A 22,529-nucleotide genomic window follows, 5' to 3' on the forward strand; every position below is an offset into this window, starting at 1 on the left:
CATGTACACACAAAACACTCGGATATGGGACTCGGATAATCCGTATATTGTGCAGGAACAGCCATTACATTCTGCATACGTGACTGTGTGGTGTGGTTTCACAGGAACATTCATTATTAGCCCGTTTTACTTTGAGATGACACCCGAAGGAGTTGCCACCTGTACCGTGACATCAGCATGTCATAGGGACCTTTTAATGCAACACGTGATTCCTGCGTTACAGGCACAAACTGTTTGGAGGCAACTGTTTTCATACAAGATGGGACAACACCGCACATCGGCTGCCACCTGAAAGATCTGCTTTGTGAAACCTTCAGGATTTTCAGATGCGTGGCAAGGAAGATCCCCCGATCTACTAGTAAATTCGTGTGACTTCTTGCTGTCTGGATATCTGAAAGCTCGGGTCTACTAGAGAAATGTTCAGTTTCTGGTAGATCTTAAGAAAAGCATAAGGCGACATGTTGCAATAGTTCCACCTTAATTACTGCGAGCCATTTTGCGGATGCAACATGTCGTCGATGTGTCTGGTGGCCATATGGAACATATTATGTAAATTAGTCACTGTGACCGCAAATGTTAATTAAATTGCACCTTCTGTTAGCATTAAATAGAAATAAAATCTCACCTTTTGTTACCCTCACATTGTTCCTAAAGTTGTTCCTTTTCCACCTTTTCACCTGACCTTTACCTTGTTTGCATTACATTTATCTCTAGTGATGAGCGCAAGAGCCTTGGTCTTGCATGCAAGACCAAGACCAGGACCAAGACTCTTGCGCAAGAGTCTTGCACAAGTACCGGTACTACTAGAATTTTTTTATAGAATGTAAAAAGGAAAGGGAAAAATCATTACATCTTTCACTTGAATTTCTTGGCTTCAGTAAAAATGCCGTTGGAGTGAATGTGTACCCAGTAGTTCAGGGGGTAAAAGTGGGGGGGAACGCGGTGGGACGTCGTCCCTCTGTTTCCATAAAATATCTATGGCGTTCCCCCACTTCCTAAGAAAATTATAATGGGCAAAGATAGGCAAGGGGGACGGCGTGACGTCGTGCGTCCCCCTTCCTTTTCAGATCCACTTTTACTCCTGCAGTAGTTTATGTAATCCGTGTGAGTTTATCTGCCCTGTAGCATATACATAGCTACAGTATGTCGTTTTCTGAATCGGTTGTTCACGTTTTCTGTAGTTATTACTAGTTTTCAAGTGACACAGGTATCATCTTGCGCCATGTGAGCTTTTTGATGCACAAACACCGTGTGCGTGAGTTTTCTCGGGGTTCTTCCGTTTCCTCCTAATTTCTTCATTCCGCCATTTCAATCATTTCTGATCGTCACCGTCTCCCTTATTCTTGGTGCATAATCGTGGTAAGTTAAACTAGATATTTCATTTCATTTCAATCCATATTACTGGTGTTCTTCCAAAACTAAAGAGAAATGTAGTATTGAATTTCGGTAATTCCGTATACCATACGTGCCGACTACATGGGTATGGCATTAGCTCCGAGGTTCAAGCATCCGTTGCCAAGTTTTAGTGTATGCTCATAAAATTAATACCTATTGAAATAACATTTCCATGACATTGACAAAAACTTAGTTCGTGTGACCGCAAGTTTCATTTCATGGGAGAATGCTTATACGTTGAATAATTGTTTATCAATACAACTTTTAGCCTCCTTAGGTATAAGGCACCGAGAATTGAGGGAAATAACATTATACAACAATAAATAATCCATATTCACATGTGAGAGTGATTTTGTATTTATTTCAAATAACTTGGAGTTTGATTCCGTTATTTTGCATTTCTAATAGCTATAGCTCAAAAGTACAGGGTGTTTGAAAAACTCCATAGTATTAAGTATAAATTTAATTGGGAAATGAATGAGTACATAGCATGAAAGGGAATTCCTTTAAGTTTTGTTTAATGTTGGTAGACTTCAACGTGGGATCCAGTTGTGGCCCTGCACATGTTGAGACGATATTCCACTTCTCGCCACGTATTCACCGACATTTCAGGTGTAACTGTCCCAACTGCCGCGACGATTCTTTCCCGTAAATGATTGATGTCTAAAATTACGTTGCACTGTCATAACTGACTCAGTTTGTACAAGACAAATTACACACTGCGCTTTCTGTTGTGGAGTACACATTGTTGCTTAGTTGTTCTGCACTTCACGCCTGTCTGGACTGAACTAAGGAAACACAGAGGAAAAAAACAGAACTAGTGCTGTCTCAAGGTCAAGCAGACCTGCCAACTGCAGGGGAGCCAAACTTGGAGAATTGATGAGTCAAACACCACAAACTAGAATAATGTATATCACTTTGTACAGAGTCTAGGACACATTAAAACTAGGAAGTTCTTTTTCAAACACACTGTATTTATATAAATTAAGTTTACACAAAAGACATAGACAGTTGAATCATTTCTAGTTTTCACTCAAATTATTCTAAAATATTAAGATATTTGATTATAATAATTATTTTAATTTTTCTCTCTCTTTCGGCCAATATTGCTAAGTATATCATCATCATCATAATAGCTATTCTGCCATTATTGGCAGGTTACTTGCTGTAACTGAGAAGTTTCGATATACGGCAGTCCTCAGCTAGTCTTTTCGTCTTGACGTAACAATTTTCTACCTTCCTTCAACTACAGTCTCCCTCTCTTTCCTTCCACCATACCCTCAAGCACTTGCTCATAATACAGTTCCTCCTCAGCCAATATCCCAACCAATTCCTCTTATTCCTCTTCATTACATCAAAAATTTTTCTTTTCTTCCCTACTGCTACTATTTCTAACACCTTCTCATTCGTTTTCCGTTGAACCCAGCTAATTCTCTCTCTTTTTTTTTTCTCCATGCTCACGTTTCGAAAGCCTTCAATTTTTTCATCACTTTTGTGTAATGGCTATGTTTCTGCCCCATGGAGTACATATTGGAATCAGTTAAACAAAATCTCAATATTTAATTGGAAGTTTGTTCAGTACAAAGATTAGCTAATCGTGGTTAAAATAGAGTGTAAAAGTAATTTTGCAATTCATGGTATTTCAGTAGCCATCTTGATTTTCTTTCATGCATCTCAGGTGTAGCCTCCCCAGTTTGGGAACCAGTGGAGTGTTGGATCTGTTAAAAAGTATAAAAAGATTACGAAGCGTTGTGCTAGTGGCGTAGCAATAGGGTAGGCAAGGTAGGCATTGCCTACGGGAGCAGGGCATTTCGGCATATTAGAGGGCGTCTCAGATTTTTAATAAAAAAAAGAAGAAAATTATATAAATGAAGCCCCAAGTTTTCGCGATCTTCATTTCCGAACATGACAAGGATAAAAATCCCTGCTCACTTCACTTGCAGTTTCTTACATTTGCGTATCAAAATATTAGTATTACTGTAAAGTCGTCGAGGTTATAGTGCTGTATGATTAAGAAATTAATCCTCCTGTATTAATATGATATCAGTCCTACATTACGTGCACTAAGCTTACTAACTTTAAATAAAATTCCCCTGCGCAACAGGTTTCAACAATAAAGACAAATTCTATGATCTATAAGATTTGGATCAAAACGAGTTAAAAAGTGTTGCCATGATTATGATGCACACCATAATTGCCACGTACCGCGGCTACACAGAACCAAGCACAAACACCAACGGTCGGACAAACCGGGGAACTGCTCAGGGCAGCGTCAGGGGGAGCCCAAACGAACACCCCAAAATTAATTTTCGAACGTTATTATCTAATATCACTAGAATAAAATGTAAAATAGGCTAAGACTAAGTGTGTGTGTGGCTGGGGGGGGGGGGGAGGAAGACACTTTGACAGAGTGAAAATTTTGTTCATGAATTGGACATCTCTGATATGATAATATGTAGAAGAAAAGGTGAGAAGGAAACACTTCTGATTGTGTATACAATTTGTCGATTTAAAAAAAACTGAAAATAAAAACAATGCTTATAAGCGGTTTCACAAGGTTTATTATTTATATTATAATTATGTAAAATCATAACATATTATATATATTCATTTGGAATCCTTTTGGTAATACTGGTTGATATATTACTGTTTATTTAGCTACTACTGTAAAAAAAAAAAAAAAAAAAAAAAAAAGCCCGAATTTTACATGAGTATATTTTTAATGAACAGGGCACTCTGTCCAGTTTACTTAAAACGATATTTTGAAAAAAGAGTCAATACTCTCCCACTGATAATTTTCGATTTATGGCGTGAGTTATAGATGGTCATGCATGGCGCCTATTCGATGGATTAAGGGACGCCGCTAGGGATGTTTCCTAGGGGGCGTCAAGGGCCATTGTTACGCCACTGGTTGTGATTTATCTTATAATTAGTGAAGCGTGGACACTCATTAAAAAATAAAAGTCATCGCCTATGTTGTACACTACCATCATACTTATATGAAGGTAAAATATATTACATTTAGAAACGTATTTCCGTTACTGTTGGCGCATTGTAGAATTTATTATCCCTTATATCCAGAGTAAAATTTACCTATGAAAAGCATAAGATTTCTCAAAAGCAAGACTTGCAAGACTCTTTCAAGCAAGACCAAGACCAAGACCAAGCAAGGGTTCCACTCAGGAGCGTCATTTCAGATTTTGCTTGTGGGGGGGAAAGACCCCTTGATATAAGTAAAATTTTGCGTTTTTCACTGATTTACTACTATTCTATTGATAAAATCTATATACATCTCAAACTCAGGAGGGCAAATACTCCCCTGCCCCCCCCCTAAATGAAGCCCCTGGTTCCAGTGCAAGACCAAGACCAAGGGTTCCTGTGCAAGACCAAGACCAAAGGATTCCAGTGCAAGACCAAGACCAAGAGTGAATGTGCAAGACCAAGCACTATTTATCTCACATGTTTGATCTCTTCGACCTAGGTAATTGTCTTATACATTCAGGATCATTTCCACGTTCGTATTACTTTACAGCGCCACGGAAAGTGAAAGTAATATTTTTCTAGCGTAACTCGCTTCTGTATGGTCTCATTATCATATTTACCAATGCGTTGATCAATCAATTTAATGCGTTGATTACAGTCCGCGCTGGACAGCCATGAATAGCGGCACTTTAATTGTTAATCATCCTGTATGATTAAAGTAATTTGTACAAAATTCGATAATTAATTACCAAGAATAGAATAGAAAAGAATGTGTTTATCGTCATTAAACCCATTAGCGCCGTGCGTGATCATATGATCACAGCAATTAGTATTTACGAAAATAAGCGTTGTATAACATACTTTTAGTGCTTTCTTTACGCTTTACGTGTTGACTACTAGGAGAAGGTTCTGGTAACGATATTCAGACAAAACAAATTCCTCATTGCTGCGTGAATGTGTAACCTAGAGGCACAGATATCCGCAAGCATATTTTCGAAATACACTCAGCCCTAGCCAGAAGGCATTAGGTTTGGCAACATCGCACAGAAACGAATGCTGAATTGCATTCTAACCCGTTCCTATTATTATTATTATTATTATTATTATTATTATTATTATTATTATTATTATTATTATTATTATTATTATTACTACTACTACTACTAATAATAATAATAATAATAATAATAATAATAATAATAATAATAATAATAATAATAATAATAATACTTCTTTTGCTATGGATCTGTATAAGTACAAGGGCAAACTTATTTTAATGAAAGAAGTTTCATGAAAATTAAAAAAAAATAATCGTTAAATCACTTTTTGAATATTATTTTAATCTTATTTTAACCAAAGAAGTATTATTAAAAAATTTAAAAATAGTAAGAAAAAACTTCCTAACGCAGGATTTGAACCCACGCCAACAACGATTTTCCTTACTAGTATGTTGCGCTAGGCCACTTGGCTACCAGGGCCGACAACAGCTGGCGTTTACTTTGTGCTATGTGTAGGTCATGACTCGTGATCGCGATATAAACGTCATTCATTTTTCCTACATTGTTGCCAAGCGTAACCCCGTTCACAATGCCTTATGGCTAGAGTTCAGTGTATTTCGAAAATATGCTATCCGCAACGCGCCAGAAATACAAGGAAAATGGCATCGTATGGCCAGTAAGTATTGAAAAACAACTTTATATCTTATCCTTTCAAATTATTTTCTGCTTGGTTAAGTTTAAGAGATGTCTAAAGTTGTTACAGATTACATTTCACTAGTCTGAAAATATTTGGGTCATGATTATTGACGTTTTCCATCAGTGTGATTGTATGAACACGCAAGGCGTTTAAGTTGCTTTTTCTCTTTTACGTACGTACGCATAGGTGTCGATAATACAGTAAAATTTTGCAGGTATGTTAATTTAGAACAGTTTGTACATGCTTTCAGTTGACCCACTATTATTATTATTATTATTATTATTATTATTATTATTATTATTATTATTATTATTATTATTATTATTATTATTATTATTATTATTATTGACTTTTGCAACTCCTGTTACTGGTAATTGTATGTTTTCCCCTTTAGATACAGACGTTTTTCACTCCAACAAATTCTTGATATTTTAGAATCGGATGACGTGCAAGACATGCAAGACATATATCCTGAACCTCCGAGACCTAACGTCTTTTCGGATGTAGATTCAGGAGAAGGGGATGGAAATGGACTCGTTGACAACTTTACAGGACGCCAACTTCCCAGTCATGCTGAAGTTGTTTTTACAGATAATACTCGACTTGGTGAAGATAATGTGACAACTCTGTCTACTTGTAACGGGGTTAAGCCTGTTTTTAATGTCGAGCAATATTCCCAAAGTGAAAAGAGAAAGTACTCGTGCGTTTGAATTCGGAGAATATCACAGCAAGTACATGGAACGTACTGATCAAATGGACCAGGATATCTCATATTATAGAATTAGAATCAAGTCCAAAAAGTGGAGATGGGCGCCTCTCTCCTGGATGATTGATGTACCGTATGAAACGCATGGCTAATGTTGAGAAAAGCCAGAATAGGCATCTCACACTTAGAATTTGGAAGACATATAGTACAAACTTATTTGCAAAAGTATAAAGCCATTCTATTAGATGCAGGGTTTCCAGCCGTTTCTGAGTCCAGCAGTCAACAATACCAAGTAAGGGATGACGTTTGTCTTTATGGGAGAAACCTCTTAGTGGTTCGGTCTAAGCGTAAACGTTTTGCAAGTACACTGTGTTCAAACAATACCTACGAAATGTTTCAAATATAGCATGGGTTTGTGTGCCTACAGACTTTTTTTTTCATTTCCATAAAGTCCCATAGATAATGGGCTAACAATTCCATAGTCCAAATACTGTGTTTATTTTTGTCTTCTAAAGTGTAACAATTTCTAAGACAAATAAATGTCTCTTTTGTTTTCCGTATGTGTTAATAATTTAACAGGGCATCCACTTAATCATGATATACGAAAGTACTTCAAACGCCTAGCGTGTTCATATGATCACGGGGCACCCCAGCAAAACCGCTTACGTCACGAACTCAAAATTTCTCGTAAGTGGTTCTTACACCTAATAACTCAAAATTACAAATTTCACCGAAATTAAAAACAAAAAATAATTTCGGCGTTTTAAACAACGAACGTTGCAATAGATTACATCAATAATATACAAAAATCAGATTATTTGTTATAATTTACAGTTTTCTTCAAATTCATTAATACTATAAATATAATTATTTACAAGAAATGCTTTACAATATATATATATATATATATATATATATATATATATATATATATATATATATATATAGATAGATAGATAGATATATTTTTAAAATCAAGGTCTATTACGCATCCGTCGGAATGAAATGAAATTTATTGACTTTCTGTTGCTTCTCCCAAAAGCTACAAGATGAATATTGAATTTTCTAAGAAAGGTCACAATTCTTATAAACATACACAAATTATGTATCAAATAATGAATGTTTTTTCCTGTTTTTCTCAAAACAATCTAATTTTTTTCTTAGAAAAGATAACCTTTGATGCTTTAAATGTACACTACCTCACATTTCTTCTTTTTGTTTCTATTAACAATGTCCCTAATTTTTTCAACTCAATGAGTGTTTTTTCTCTATGTGCTACCAAGAGTACAATAAATATTTTGTCCAATCGGTCTTCAATAAAGGACTCTTTGCTGAAAAATCTCTTTTTCTTGTTACACTTCTAGAAAAAAAAACGTTGATCATTGTTATTCTATAAATATAATGGAAAAGAGATACACAACTGTCAGATATGACATTCATTTTTTCTTTGGCGCTTTCTGAAAAGGGTAAAAACTCTCTATCTGGTCCATTCTTTTAAGAGGGAAGTTCTTTCATGTAACTCTTTCTCTTTTTCTTCCTTCTCTCCTCCATTTTTTTTTTAAAAAAATAAACCCCCCAGTAGTTGTAGATAAGCATATTTCAAGTGACTTTAGTCGATTATTTACTATTTTAATACATTAATTTAATACATTAACGCTCTTAAGTCATCATTCTTTATTTCCTTTAACCAATTAGTTATTAGTATTTTTAATCTATGCATTTTTCCTTCTTCCCTAATTTCTTTTGGAGTATTATTATAAAGTTTCGGAGCCAAACAATATGTTTGATTTTGTGATATACCCTTATTTACTTTTACTGTTTCAAGATCTTTTTGAGTTACTTTTCTTGTTCCATACCCATGAGAAATTTTATTCCATTCATTTTCATGTTTTTTTTATATATAGAGTAGGACTGCTTTTATATATAATTTTTCAATAGTTAAGACTGAAAATTCTCTATACAGGTTTTCTAGACTGTCTTCTTTGTTTTTTAAAACATATTCTTATAATATTATTTTGCTGAACTTTTAAAGGTCTTATATGCGTCTCATAGGCAGATCCCCAACTTAAGATACCATACTGTAATATATTTTGTGTTAGTGCATAATATAATATCATACGTAAAACTTTTAATTCTAAACACGCTCTTAATTGTACAAATTTATACAGCAATTTTCTTAATGTCTTGGCTACATGTTGAATATGCGATGTCCACTTTAAATGTTTATCAATGTTCACTCCTAATTATTTTTGTTCAGTTACTTTATTTATTGTATTACAGTTACAGTCTAAACTATTAATACAGTTATGATATTTTAAGACAAAATTTTGTGGCTGTCCGGTTATTGTTGGTGAGAAAGCAATATAATTGGTTTTCGTTAAGTTTAATACCAAGGAATTTTGTTCAAGCCATTGTTTTACTTTTTTTCTGTTATTTCCGCTTTTTTTATAAGTTTCTTCCCACTTTTTCCCTGTTATTGTTATAGTGGTGTCGTCTGCAAAAGATTGAATATAGCCATCAATGCCTATATTGTACAAATCATTTATATAAATTATAAATAAAATTGGATCTAATACTGATCCTTGTGGCACTCCATAGCTAACCTGTGTTAAGTCACTCATAACATTTCCAATTTTAACAGCTTGCAATCTATTACTTAAATAACTAGTAAACCACGAGAGTACTACACCTCTTACTCCATAATGTTCTAGCTTAGTTAACAATATATTATGAGATATTCTATCGAATGCTTTGGTTAAATCCAAAAATATTGTTATTACTTTTTCATTATGATCCATGTAATTTATTATTATTTCCGTTAGTTATAAATTGCATCAGATGTACTTCTCTCTTTTCTGAAACCAAACTGATTTAATGCAAGTATGTTATTAGTTTCAAGAAAGGAAACTAATCTCTTTTTAATACATTTTTCTAATATTTTAGCACAATTACTAAGTAGCGATATTGGTCTATAGTTATTGAGATCCTTTCTTGATCCTTTTTTATATACTGGTTTCACGAGTGCTAGTTTAAATTGATTAGGGAAAATACCTGTTTCTAAACTCATATTATATATATGCAACAGTGGTTTAGTTATTTCTTCTTTTACATTTTTCAATATTTTAGCAGTTATTTCATCTAGTCCTGGAGCCGATTTTGCTTTTAGTTGGTTTATATAAAATGATATTTCTTGTTCAGTAATAGGCGTAAAAAAACATACTGTTTTTAGCTTTGTTTCCTAGATTTTCATTTATTTTGGTTAAATTTACATTTTTTACTAACCTTTCACCTATATTGCAGAAATATTTGTTGAATGTGTCAACTACTAGTTTAGGATATTGCTGAAAGTTAATGTTGCCCGTAACCGTTTGTATTACTTTAATGTCCATGCTTTTGTTTTCTTTTTTATCAATAATGTTTGATATTACATTCCATAATTTACCTGTATTGTTTTCACAATTAACAATCTGCTTTTTATAGTACTCATTTTTTACCATTTTTATCAGTTGAGTTACCTTATTTCTATATTTTTATAGTGTTCTTTTATTTCTAGATTATCTTTATTTTTTATTACAAGTTTGCTTAATTTTCTCTTTCTCGTATATGTAGTATCAATTCATCAGTTATCCATGGCTTTAACTTACGATATTTCGGGATAGTTTTTTCAATTACTATTTGTGAAGTTTTAATACATTTTTGTAATGTCGAAATGAAAGCTGAAGTAGCTAAATTTACATCCAAACTTTGATACACATTCAACCAACTACACTTCTGTATTTCATTTTTTAGTCTTTGGTAATCTATAATAGTTCGAGGTTTGTTTGTTATTGATTTATCGGCAATTTCCATATTTAAGTTAACACTAGTAATATAATAATCTGTAATTGCCGTATGCAATATTGCTGCAGTGACATTTTGATTATATTTTTGCCTTAAAAAGATATGATCTACACATGTTTTAGAACTACCTCCATAAATTATAACAAGGTTAAATTTTCAAATTATTTTCAATTCAAAACTTTTGTGTCTGTTCTCATGAACAAAAAAGAGGATGATTTCAATGTCTACGTGCGTGTTTCAAGGATGGGAGAGGTTTCTGTCACATTAACTTCTCAACAATCGATTCTCGGAATCTCTCGTAACAATGATTCCAATGTCCACGTGCGTATTTCAAGAGTGGGGAAAGGTAAAATAGTTACTTCATTATCGGAATTATCGGAAAAAGAAAATAAAAGACACCTGGCGCATTCCATCCAAGAACTGTGAACCTTTTCTACTAAAGAGTATCTAGAATATTGGTTCTCAAAAGGTATGTCGCGACACACTGGTGTGTCACGCTGTCGCATAAGGTATGTTGCAGGATTTTAAAATTTTAAAATCATTACACATTGATTAAATACCTAGGTAGTTCAAATCAATTTTGAGATAGATTGTATGTCAGCGCATCCAACGATAGTAACAATGCTTAATAATACATCGAGTGACTACTTCATAGAAATTTATAATCTTATTCTATTATAATTTACGGTATTAATAACAAGAAATCAAGTAAGTGTGTCGCGGTCTTATGGGCGTTCAGTAAACTGTATCGTCAAACAAAAGAGGTTGAGAACCACTGATTTAGAATATTGTTTTTAATTCGCAAACTAAGACAATAGTTACTGAAACAGTGCCTCTTACAGCATATTATGATTTTCCCATTGTCATTTACAATACGGTATTTTATTACTAAGTCACAAATACAGTATATTATTGTGGGATAATTCGTCGGATGCTCAAATGGTCGTCAGGCAGCAGAAAGCTATAAGAGCAATAAAATGTTTGCCAGATACTGTATCATGTAGACCAGTGGTTTTGTTTTATTTCCGATAACGCGGACCCCCTGTTCATACGGGAAGTGATCTGCGGACCCCTTTGCAATGCTATCTTAAATTTCACATGGTATTAGAAAATATAGAAGAATTATCAGTGACAAGAAAAAAGATCAAGAAAAATAATGCTGTAGTAATTTATTCTTAAGATACAGATTTGTTTCCAAATGAACGAAATTTCAATTGAAAATACCGTAACTTTCAAGACTTTTTTTTTTAAAAAAAGGAAATTCACTTCATAAAAAACGTTCTCAAATGTGGGGGTACTAATGTGAGGAATGAAATTCTTTGTGTTTCCATAATTGCATTGAAATCTGGAATAATTTTTGTCACAATCAATGTTAGGTCCGATTCCACATTAAGTCGACTTCGTTTTAAAATTTTAATACTGCAAAGAGCAGAAAAGGTCTGTTCACATAAGTAAGTGGTAGGAAAAGGCATCAAATGTTGCAATGTCTTTTCAGACAACTCTTCGTACTCACAGCACACACGCAAACCAATCTGAGTCAAAAGTTACTCGCAGTGGCGGATCTAGGAACATATTTTTGGGAGGTTTTTGTCATTTTCTCCCTGAAATTCCGAGGCGTCGTACAGTTAATGTACAACTGATTTTGAAAAAGTGACCTAACAAAGAAGAAATTTCTCTCACTTGAAGTAGTCCTATATAACGGTTGACCAACTTCAGGACAGAAATTTAGTAAAGTAGGAAAACTTACAAACGTAGGTATAATTTCTTATTGCTTTGTTTTTAGTAACTGAAAAAGTACTTCTTGCGTAACAGCTGTGAGTTTCATTTTATTACAACACATCTCAATTTTTAGGCACCGCGGACCTCCTGGGTAGGTCCCACGGACCCCACTGAGAACTACTGATGTAGACCATTCTTTAAGGAAATGTAGATCATGACCATTCCTTCTTTATATATTTAGAGATGCCTTATGCATGTTAGAGAAAATCAGGATGCTATTAGTTAATATTCACTCATATAATACAAGACATGACGTAAACATGATTTAAATATCCGATGTGTTAGTCTAAATATAACCCAAAGAAGTTATAAATGTATTGGCATAAAACTGTATAATGTATTACTAGTACCTTTTCGACGGATGTGTAATATTGGTTTAAAACCGTTGTAAAGCACTTCTTATAAATAATTTTATTAATAGTGTTATTGAATTAAAAGAAAAATGTAAATTATCTGATTTTTGTATACTAATGACGCTGTCTATTGCAATATTTGTTGTTTAATGATGATAAAAAAACTATTCTATTCTATTCTTGGTAGGTATAATTAATAATTGAATTTCGTCCAAAACAACTTTAATCATTTATAGAGTGAATGTAATGTTGTTTATCAGTATACAAAGCATGATTAATGCATTAAAGTTATAAATTTTAAACAGGAAAATGTCTTCGAAAGTCTAAAGGGACCTACTTTGTCTTGGGTATCCCACAATGCGGGCCCGTTAGTTACCCCACTATCCTACGAAAAGGAAGTATTTTAAAGGTACTAAGAGTCGATTTTGTGGAGAAAGAAGTAAGAATATCGTTTATTTTTATATGGTTTCAAATAATAAATCTGCACCAAATCTAGTATGACACTTGTAATTAGAATTATTTAGTTGAGAATTAATAGATTATATTAAAACAGAAAGATCATACGCGAAGACGAAAAGGTTAGCGGAGGACCGTGGAGCATGGAAGCTTCTCAGCTGCGGCAAGTGACCTGCCAATAAAGGCAGAATACCTATGATGATGAGTTGAGAAATACAGCTTAATTATATTAACAAGTTTAGAAGCAAGTCATTCAAGAAGCAGAGCCGGAAAATCTGGTGCACAAGATAAACTTCCTTATCCCTTAACCTAAATATCATTGTTTTAATTATTTTTTAATGTTTTACTTTTACTTTCATTATTTATTATGCAATCTTCTGATTTAATCTACTTGTATATCTTTCTTTATTTCTTATTTATATTCGTCCTCAACATGTGTAACATTTGTAATTGCGCAGGATATGAGAACTACTTCCCTTTCCCATGATGCACCTTGCTTTTCAGAAAAATTGTCTGGTAACAGTGACGGTCTCCCTTGTTAACGTGAGGTGTATAGAAGAGGAACGTGAAGGTAAAAATACTAGGAATTTTTATTATTTTCTATATTTTATAGTACTTAGAGGTATTGTAAATGGTGTAGTTATAATGTATGTCCTGATTTATTTTTTTGACGAATACAAATGTTACCCTAAATGAATGTTGCTAGTATATGTATGTAAGCACGTGGCACGTTGTCGAATGAAGTTCGCAATCTTGTGTGTAAGTGGATTCATAATTAGATCATTTCGTTAGTTTTTTGACGATCTCTTCTTATTTCGAAATATAATAATAGTATGTTAAAAGTACATGGCTGCAATGGACTCTGTAATTAATGGTGATTGTAGTGCGTAAGTTTACCATACGCAATATAAAATGTCACAAGCATGATTTACAAGGAAGCATCACGAGTGAATTTCTAATCAGTTTTTAAGTTCAAATTACATTTTGGTTCCGTGTGTCTTAGTGGTTCAAGTATTTATCAAGAATTGCTGGACATTATAACATTAAGTTTTAAAGGTCTAAAGAAACTAAGATTGGCGTTATTTTGAAGCAGTAAATTAGTGTGCCAAATTAGGGCATACATTGAGAATAAGGTCCCACATACGTATTCACCCGGCATTTTTAGTAATCTGGGCTACCTTCAGGTGGGGACAATATTACAGCCATGAATATTTTTTTTCCCGAAATACATGAACTGCCAAAATGTAAACATGTTTTTTGCCATTTGGTGGCGGGAAAGAAAGGGAGGGGGCGAAAGAGACTACAATTAATGGATGATATTAAAACAAAGATCATACGCGAAGACGAAAAGGTTAGCGGAGGACCATGGAGCATGGAAGCTTCTCAGATGCAGCAAGTGACCTGCCAATAAAGGCAGAATACCTATGATGATGATGATGATATATGCTGCTCAAAAATTACGTACACATTTGTAGTATAGGCCTGCTTGTTTCCTTATGTTCCATAAAATAAGTGCAAAAACCACACATCAACTTGTGCTAAGTACTAGTTTCAAGGTAAACTTAATCTGTTCTGGTCAGGGGAAGGTGAGGCTGTTGGACCATCGCAGGATGCGTCTGTATTTCAAGAGCGTTAGCATCTGTGGTTATAGCGTGAGAAAATACAGTTGTGTAAAACACACACCAACCTATAATAGTTTGGGGTTAAGTTCCAAAGTTGGGCGTCCGTTTCCAGCAAAATTTTTAAAATTTACAGGAAAGATATGGACAATTTGATTGATTGTGTGCTTGTTAATATATGAGTCTCGAAAAACCTGTTTATTTCTTATATATAAGCGGTTATAAACATGGGACTATACGGCGAGCGGAGGGAACTACTTGGCGCAAGGTAACCGAACAGTTGCATTGTGGGAAAGAAACGAGCATTTATGTTATCAACATGGCGAATGTACACCTTGTCTCAAAAAGGTTGAGCGCATTCTTTACTGGTGTTTTGAGGCAATAATTTTCTAAGTTCAGCTTCGGGTATCTTCGGGAAAAAGTAAGCCAGGTTCGAACCTCCAAGCCAGCCTTTGCAATCGGGAAAAAGTTTGCAGATGTGTTTTTCTTCTTTTAAATATAATAAGACTTGTTACCAAGTGTTTAAAAAAGCAACATTGATTGAAATACTTAATGATACAATATTTCGAAACATTTTTTTTCAATGTTAGCACATGCTTGTTTTTCATTTAGCTCTCCATACGTAATGGAACATTTAAATACGTTAAAGAATCTTTCCATATGTAAAAGAATGCTCAAAGTTAAGAAATAGAACATAATTATCGCCTGAGTACTAAAATAAAAGTCAAAATAGAACAGAAACGGCGTTTGTAATGGATATGAATGTCATAATTATCTTGAGATACGTTATTCATCGCTAGAAGGTTGTGTTAGCTCATTGGTAAGCTGTCGGATTTCAAATCATAAGGTTGAGGGTTCGAATCCCGTCTAAGCTAATCCTTTTTTTAAAATTATATTTTCCGCAATGCATGAAAAATTATATAAAATAATTACATTAGAATACATAAGTTCTGTATATATAACATAATCATTGCAGAACATAGTAATTATTATGTTTAAAATATAACATCTGAGATAATTTTCACAGTAGGTCGGTATTATATATGAGGATGTAAATACAAGTTAAGAAACTCGTTCAACAGCAATAAATAAATCATGTAGTGTATTTATTTGCAGCTATTTGTCATATAGAGAGTAATTCTCAACATTCATAATACAGAATGTCATTTATATTCTTGAAAAGTTATTCGATGCATAAACAGAAGGTATAAACAGAGAATCCAAAGTCGGAACGCTCGCAAAAAAAATTCATGAACCCCAAAGGTCACGTGAGTAGACTGGAATTGTCCTTATGAAGCATGCCACAGCAGAAAGTCTTTACATAGATTTTCAATTCAATTCCTGATATATGCTTTTGCAATGTGGAGGTGGTGATGCCTTGAGTCGCCCTCTCTCGCTCGCTCGCTCGCTCGCTCACTCTCTATTTATACAGAATATAAAAGTGGATTTATGTGTGTATTTCAAGATAATTCTGATATATCTAGAGCAATTTTAACTATATTTCTTACAGTCTGGAAAAAGAGTACTGTCGGGATACATATCAAAAATGCTAGAAACGGGTCGATATTAGTATCGAATCTATAGTTTCGTGGTCGCTTAGGTGAATAGTTCTACTTTCAATTCAAGTCCAATTAAGCTTCCATTAGCACCCAGGGTGGTTACGTAGCGACATATAGATATCGAAATCATTCGATATTAGAATCGAATCGTAAGTTTTCAGCGCCGCTAACAGTGCAGCATTTCCCATTAGTCCACATTAGTCCACATTTCACATTAGTCCCATTGCCTAGAGGGCAACATATTTGCAGAGTGCAAAGTTTAAAACTTGAATAATATTTTAATTTTTTCCGTATGAAAAAGTTATAAATCAAGAGCAAATATACTATTTCACGAACAATCCTATTTTACTATTCTAATATGTTTAATAATAGCGTAAGAAATCTAATAGTAATACAGAACATGTTTCACAGTTGTTATTTTTTGTTACATAGTTGTAGCTGTAGCATGTAGTGAGTGGAATTTAACTGTAATAAATTCACTAATTAACCATATTCGAATTAAGTTTTATTTTTAAGTTTGGGATGAAGGGGTGGAGAAATATGTAGTTATTGGGGGCACCGAGCTTTTCTACATTTTACTTTCAAGATCTCCATTTTTCTTTTGTCATTTGTTCCTAATAAAAAAAGTTCAGTCACTTTTGGATTGTCATAGGATAGTAAGAGTTGGATTTTGGGATGCAGCCTGTGAGATTCTAGAGGAGCTAACTGCTTGAAAAAATATTTTTGAATCATCTGTAACATATGAAATAAGGATATGTATCATAAAAAAATGAAAGTAACTATGTCTGCGTAATCATCACGGTCAAATTGCAAAGTCAAATGAATTGACGTTTGGTATATAATCAGGCTCCATTCCCAACTGGGAAGTTACCATAATACATGTCACTTTCATTATAATACATATCCTTAGGGGAAGTAGAAGTCCGAATTTTTGCGAAAAATTTAGTATCTTACAAGCCGTTCAACTGAGAGCTGAAATTCAACATATAACTCTTTATTAAAAATAAAGAAAATATGTCCTGGCATTTTTTAAAATTATCTTTTATGAGCGGGGGGACGGGGGTGCATTTTCTATATATTGGAAATTGGTAGTGGGTTGATTTGTAAAAATAATCGAAAACGATTGATATTAGTTGAAAAACAAATTGAGTAATGCAAACTAAAGTTCTTTTTGAATTTTATACCCGCTGCTTTCTATTTATAATTGCTGAAGCTGGTGTTTAATGTATGGAGCGTTCCGAGCATAAGGCAATCAAGCCATAAAGTTAGAGAAAAATGGCCATAAAATTTGTATTCTAAACTTAATTACATGGGCATTTTCAATTAGTACGGCATGCTTAATTATATAGAAAATTAGTTTCTCTCTCTCTCTCTCTCTCTCTCTCTTTTTTTTTTTTTTTTTTTTTTTTTTTTTTTTTTTTTTTTTTTTTTTTTTTTACGTTGGTCTACTTTTCCTTGATTTGAAACTTTCAAATTTCACCCTATTTTCTACTGAAATGTGTCTGTAAGGCAACAAAGAAATAATTATATATGATAAATTTAAATTCATTTTAATTTGGAAGATGAGAAACACTTTGCCATTATATATCGTAAAGGTCAGACCCACCAGTATTGTAACAGAGAGGTGCTTGAGCCATTGACGGTAGAAATTCAAACTCCGATAAGTGATAATTTCACAGTCTTGTTTTATTACAAGTGTAACCTCTTTAGTCAATGGAGAGGAGGACGTGGGCCATCGGTCAGAGTTGATGTCGATGGGTTTTGGTGGGTCGGAATTGGTCGCAATGGTTCAGAGTGGTTCATAGTTGGTGGTGAGTCAGAGTATATCACCATGGTTAATGGGTCAGAGTGGGCCAATGGGGCATTTGGGTGGTGGGTGATAGTGGGTCATGGTGGGCCGTGGATCAAATTTTCATTGACCCACACCATCTCTGGTTAAAATTGTACTAAATATAAGAGGCACCGAAGATGCATGTCGGCTATTATGCTGAAATTTTGCTCATGGATAGTACTCCACCAAGAAGCAATAAATCTGAAACGGTTCACGGTATCACCTTCTAGAACTCGAGATGTAGGGGTTTGTCTGATTGGCTAAATTAAGACGTCAATGATTTATCCTTCAACAACCAAGCTTTTTATGTTCGTTTCCGTGGGGAAGTCAGGAGAACACGTGCCTAGTAATCGTAATATTGATAGTTTGCGTCCACCCCGGGTATTTGTTTTGTGTTTTTTTGATTCACCTAAATATAAACAAATCACACATATAGGCATTTTGACATATTTTGGGAGAGTAATTTTGTGGTTCGTTGGCGTTTCATCGCGTCTCTGCTGCTGGTGGTAAAGTTTTCAAAATGGAACTTGGGCCACCACGGATCGTCGCTGCGGGGCCACCAATTTCTGGCGAGAGGTCAATAGTTGACCATCTGTAGTCCACCGACGCTTACAGCTTAGAGTAATGAACGATGTCTTTGCCTTGTAGAGTTCATGACTACCGACGTCGGCAGTCAACTAGCTTTTAGTATTCCTTTACTAACCATCTATTGTTCATGTTTGTACACGGTGTTGTCATAATAATAATAATAATAATAATAATAATAATAATAATAATAATAATAATAATAATAATAATTATTATTATTATTATTATTATTATTATTATTATTATTATTATTTGTAGTAATAGTAGTATAATTGATGATAGAATAATTATTGTCTATGTATTGTCTAGGTAGGACTACACACAGGATTTGGCTCGTTTTGGTTCGACTCGACTCTAATCCGAGTCGAGTTGGAAGATATTTTTCGCGCCGAGTCCAAGAGTAGACCTCAAAGATGTCTGTTTCGAGTCGAGTCGAGTTTCAAAGAAAAGTCGTTCGTGCCCATCCCTACTAATGAGAGCTTAATCGGAGTTAAGCGAAATTGAAAGTCTCACTATTTATCTAAGCGACCCCGAAAACTATGAATCTAATATCGATCATTTTCTAGCAATCTTTTATATGTATCCCCCTCCCATTCACCATAGGTAACCCGACAGCACTCTTTTTCAGACTATAAGAAATGTGGTTAAAATTACTCTAGACCAGTTGTTCTCAATCTAATTCCTATCACGATCCCCTTTTATCACACGCTCTTGCCAGCGACCCTTTTATAATTTGTTTTATAATAAGCTTGTGTGGGATTTTTAACATACCTATTTCTATAATAGTAGAATCCATTTCTTGTTTATAGTGAACAGTGCCATGGAAAATCAGTGCCCGGGGCGAGAGTATAGTACGATGTCACCGTATATATGAGTGACGTCGACAGACTAGCTACGAAGCGCCACCATGGTTGGCACGAAGCTCAATAACATTTTCAAAATAAACCCTACCTTTCCTTAATTTTGAGCACATTTTATTACGTTTTTCCTTCTATTTTACACATGTGCACATGTACTTTCCTAACATGAGTAACACACTTCCTCCGAAATGTGTGGCCCCTTTTTTCGGCGCCCGGCACTGACAGTGGATACAGTAACTGTAATATCTATATTCCCAACGACGAAGGTGCTGGTTCAAGATGGATGTTAAATCTAAGCCCACAACTTCTTGACCAAATAATAGAATGATCATGCGACAAGTCTTTGCAACTGGTTTTTTGTAACGAAGACTTGGACAAGTTCTGCCTGATGAGGAGAGAAGAATATCCTGGTCTGGGGATTGCTGCTTTAAAAGTAATAATTCCATTTGCTATATCGTACTTGTGCGAAAGTGTGTTTTTTTTATGGTAAACATTAAAACAAAGATAAGAAATCGCTTATCAGTTGAAAATGGTTTGATAATGTTCGTCATGAAGATTGAACCGGACATTGCTGCACTAGTGAAATTACACCATGCTTAGGTATCTCATTAGGTTTTAATTTTAATTGTATTTCAATGTGCAGGTTTTGTTGCGTGTGTATTTTTCTAGTATTTCTATATACAGTTCTCATTAGTTTTATATCATACCTCTTTGATTGAAATTCATTTTTAAACAACTCTACTAACTAACTAACTCTATGGCCTATGGAACCCGGAGGTTCAATGCCGCGTTCACAAAAGCTCTACACTGACTTCTATCCTTAGCCAATTGGATCCAGTTTCTACTTTGTATTCTTATCTCAGCGAGATCCATCTTAATATTGTCCTCCCATCTGCGCCTAGGTCTTCCTAATGGTCATTTTCCGATTGGTCTTCCAGTCAAGATTTTGAAAGCGTTTCTACTTTCTTCCATTCTAGCAACATGACCTGCCCACCTAAGCCTTCTAGACTTGACGACCCTAACAATGTTGGGTAAACCGTATACATTATGTAGTTCCTCGTTATGAAGTTTCCGCCATTCCCCATTCCCGTTCCTCTTGGGTCCGAATATTCGTCTAAGGATCTTGTTCTCAAATACTTTCAATCTATGTTCTTCCCTCAGAGTAAGCGACCATGTTTCGCAACCATACAGAACAACAGGCATGATTATCGTTTTGTATATTTTAAGCTTCAAATTTCTCGACAGAATTCGCGACGACAAGAGACTTCGAACCGAATAGTAACACGAATTCTACACCCTTTGAAAATGTTCAGTAGACTTATTTTTTATTGTTCTTTACAGTGTGTATAAAAAATAAAAGTATGCTTATCAGAACAAAATTAAAAATAATATTTAAAAATAATTTCTGGTATTAGATTCTAACTATATTTATCTCTTCCGCCTATCTTCGCGATCCCCTAGGGGCCGCGACTCCCAGGTTGAGAAACCCTGCTCTAGGCATACATGAGTTATGTTGGAACATACATACATACACTTTTATGTGTATAAATGCAGATAAGAGAGAGTTGAGAGAGAGCGATTAAGGAATTGCCGCTCTCAATCTCTTCACTTCACTTTTGCAATTCGCGAATTTCTTGCGTGACAGTTTGGGGCTAGCTAGTTTTTTGTCTTGGACCACGATCCGATTTTCGATATGCTCTACCTAAATGCTGTAATGCGAACATTGAGAAGTTATCTGCGACGAAAGTAGCTGCAAATAAATACATTACATAACTTATTTATTGCTATTACACGATTTTTTAAATTTGTATTCAATATTCACACATAACACACCGACGTTCTGTCAATACCTCAGATGTTATATTTTAAAGATAAGAATTACTTATGTCGTGAAATGATATGAATATATATATTCAACTGATATATACAACTGATGATATGAACATATATATTCAACTGATATATACAACTGATGAATTGTAATGTAACTATTTTACATAATTTTCATGCATTGAGGAAAGTAGAATATCATAAAAGAATTTCACCTGGACGGGTATCGAACTCACGATTTAAGCGCTCGGTGGTGTACCACTGAGCTAATATGACCGCTTTTCGGAAGCTGCTTCTGAAATATAACTGAGCTCATACGTAAATGCTCTTTTCCGTATGGAAATCACAATGACGAAACGAGAGTGTGAATACATAGTCTCGAAATATTGTATCATTAAGTATTTCAATATTACTTTTTTCTACACTTAATACCATTTCAACATGTCTTATTATATTTAACAGAAGGAAAAACATATCTGTACATCGTTTCCCGATTACTAAGGTTGGCTTTGGAGGTTCGAACCAACAGCTTTAGTTTACTGTTTTCCGAAGATACCCGAAGTTGGACTTCGAAAGTGTTTGTCTCAAAACAGCTATCATCATATCGCTCAATCTGTTTGGTATATGGTATATGTTTTTATACGTGTAAAGTCAGTATAACAATTCATTCTTTAAACAGCTTTTCGTATGTATTAATATTCCTTTATAAAAACTGTTTTTAATATTATTATTACGGCGCACCATTTTCAGATTTCTTTCGCGAGTCGTTGACCAAGTCGTTCCCCACCAGCGTTGCCAGACTCACAGCTCGGAATTATTCCAAAACCTGATCGAACTTATGCTAGATTCGGTCAAATTATGCTAGATCCTCATAATTACTAATTCAGGAGTTTAAAAAAACGAAGTTGAGATACGATAACGTAACTTAAAATACACAGAGAGCAAGAATGCATGGATAGAACTCAATACTTCACGCACCAAAATTTTAACTCAACTAAATTAATGCAGTCGTTGCCAGATTCAATGGCGTATATGT

At 34.4% G+C, this 22,529-nt stretch overlaps 1 protein-coding gene across 1 annotated transcript in view; it reads left to right on the plus strand.

The window, feature by feature from the left end:
• The first annotated feature begins 13,646 nt into the window (after nucleotides 1–13,646).
• LOC145673229 (uncharacterized) overlaps nucleotides 13,647–22,529 on the plus strand; it is a 30,944-nt gene continuing 22,061 nt past the window's right edge. Inside the window, exon 1 of the mRNA XM_081742723.1 lies at nucleotides 13,647–13,777. The gene's annotated coding sequence lies outside the window, so the exon portion shown is untranslated. The remainder of the gene's footprint in view (nucleotides 13,778–22,529) is intronic.

Source organism: Thermobia domestica, chromosome 16 (assembly GCF_964235325.1).
Source record: "Thermobia domestica chromosome 16, izTheDome1.hap1.1, whole genome shotgun sequence".
Taxonomy (NCBI): Eukaryota; Metazoa; Arthropoda; class Insecta; order Zygentoma; family Lepismatidae; genus Thermobia; species Thermobia domestica.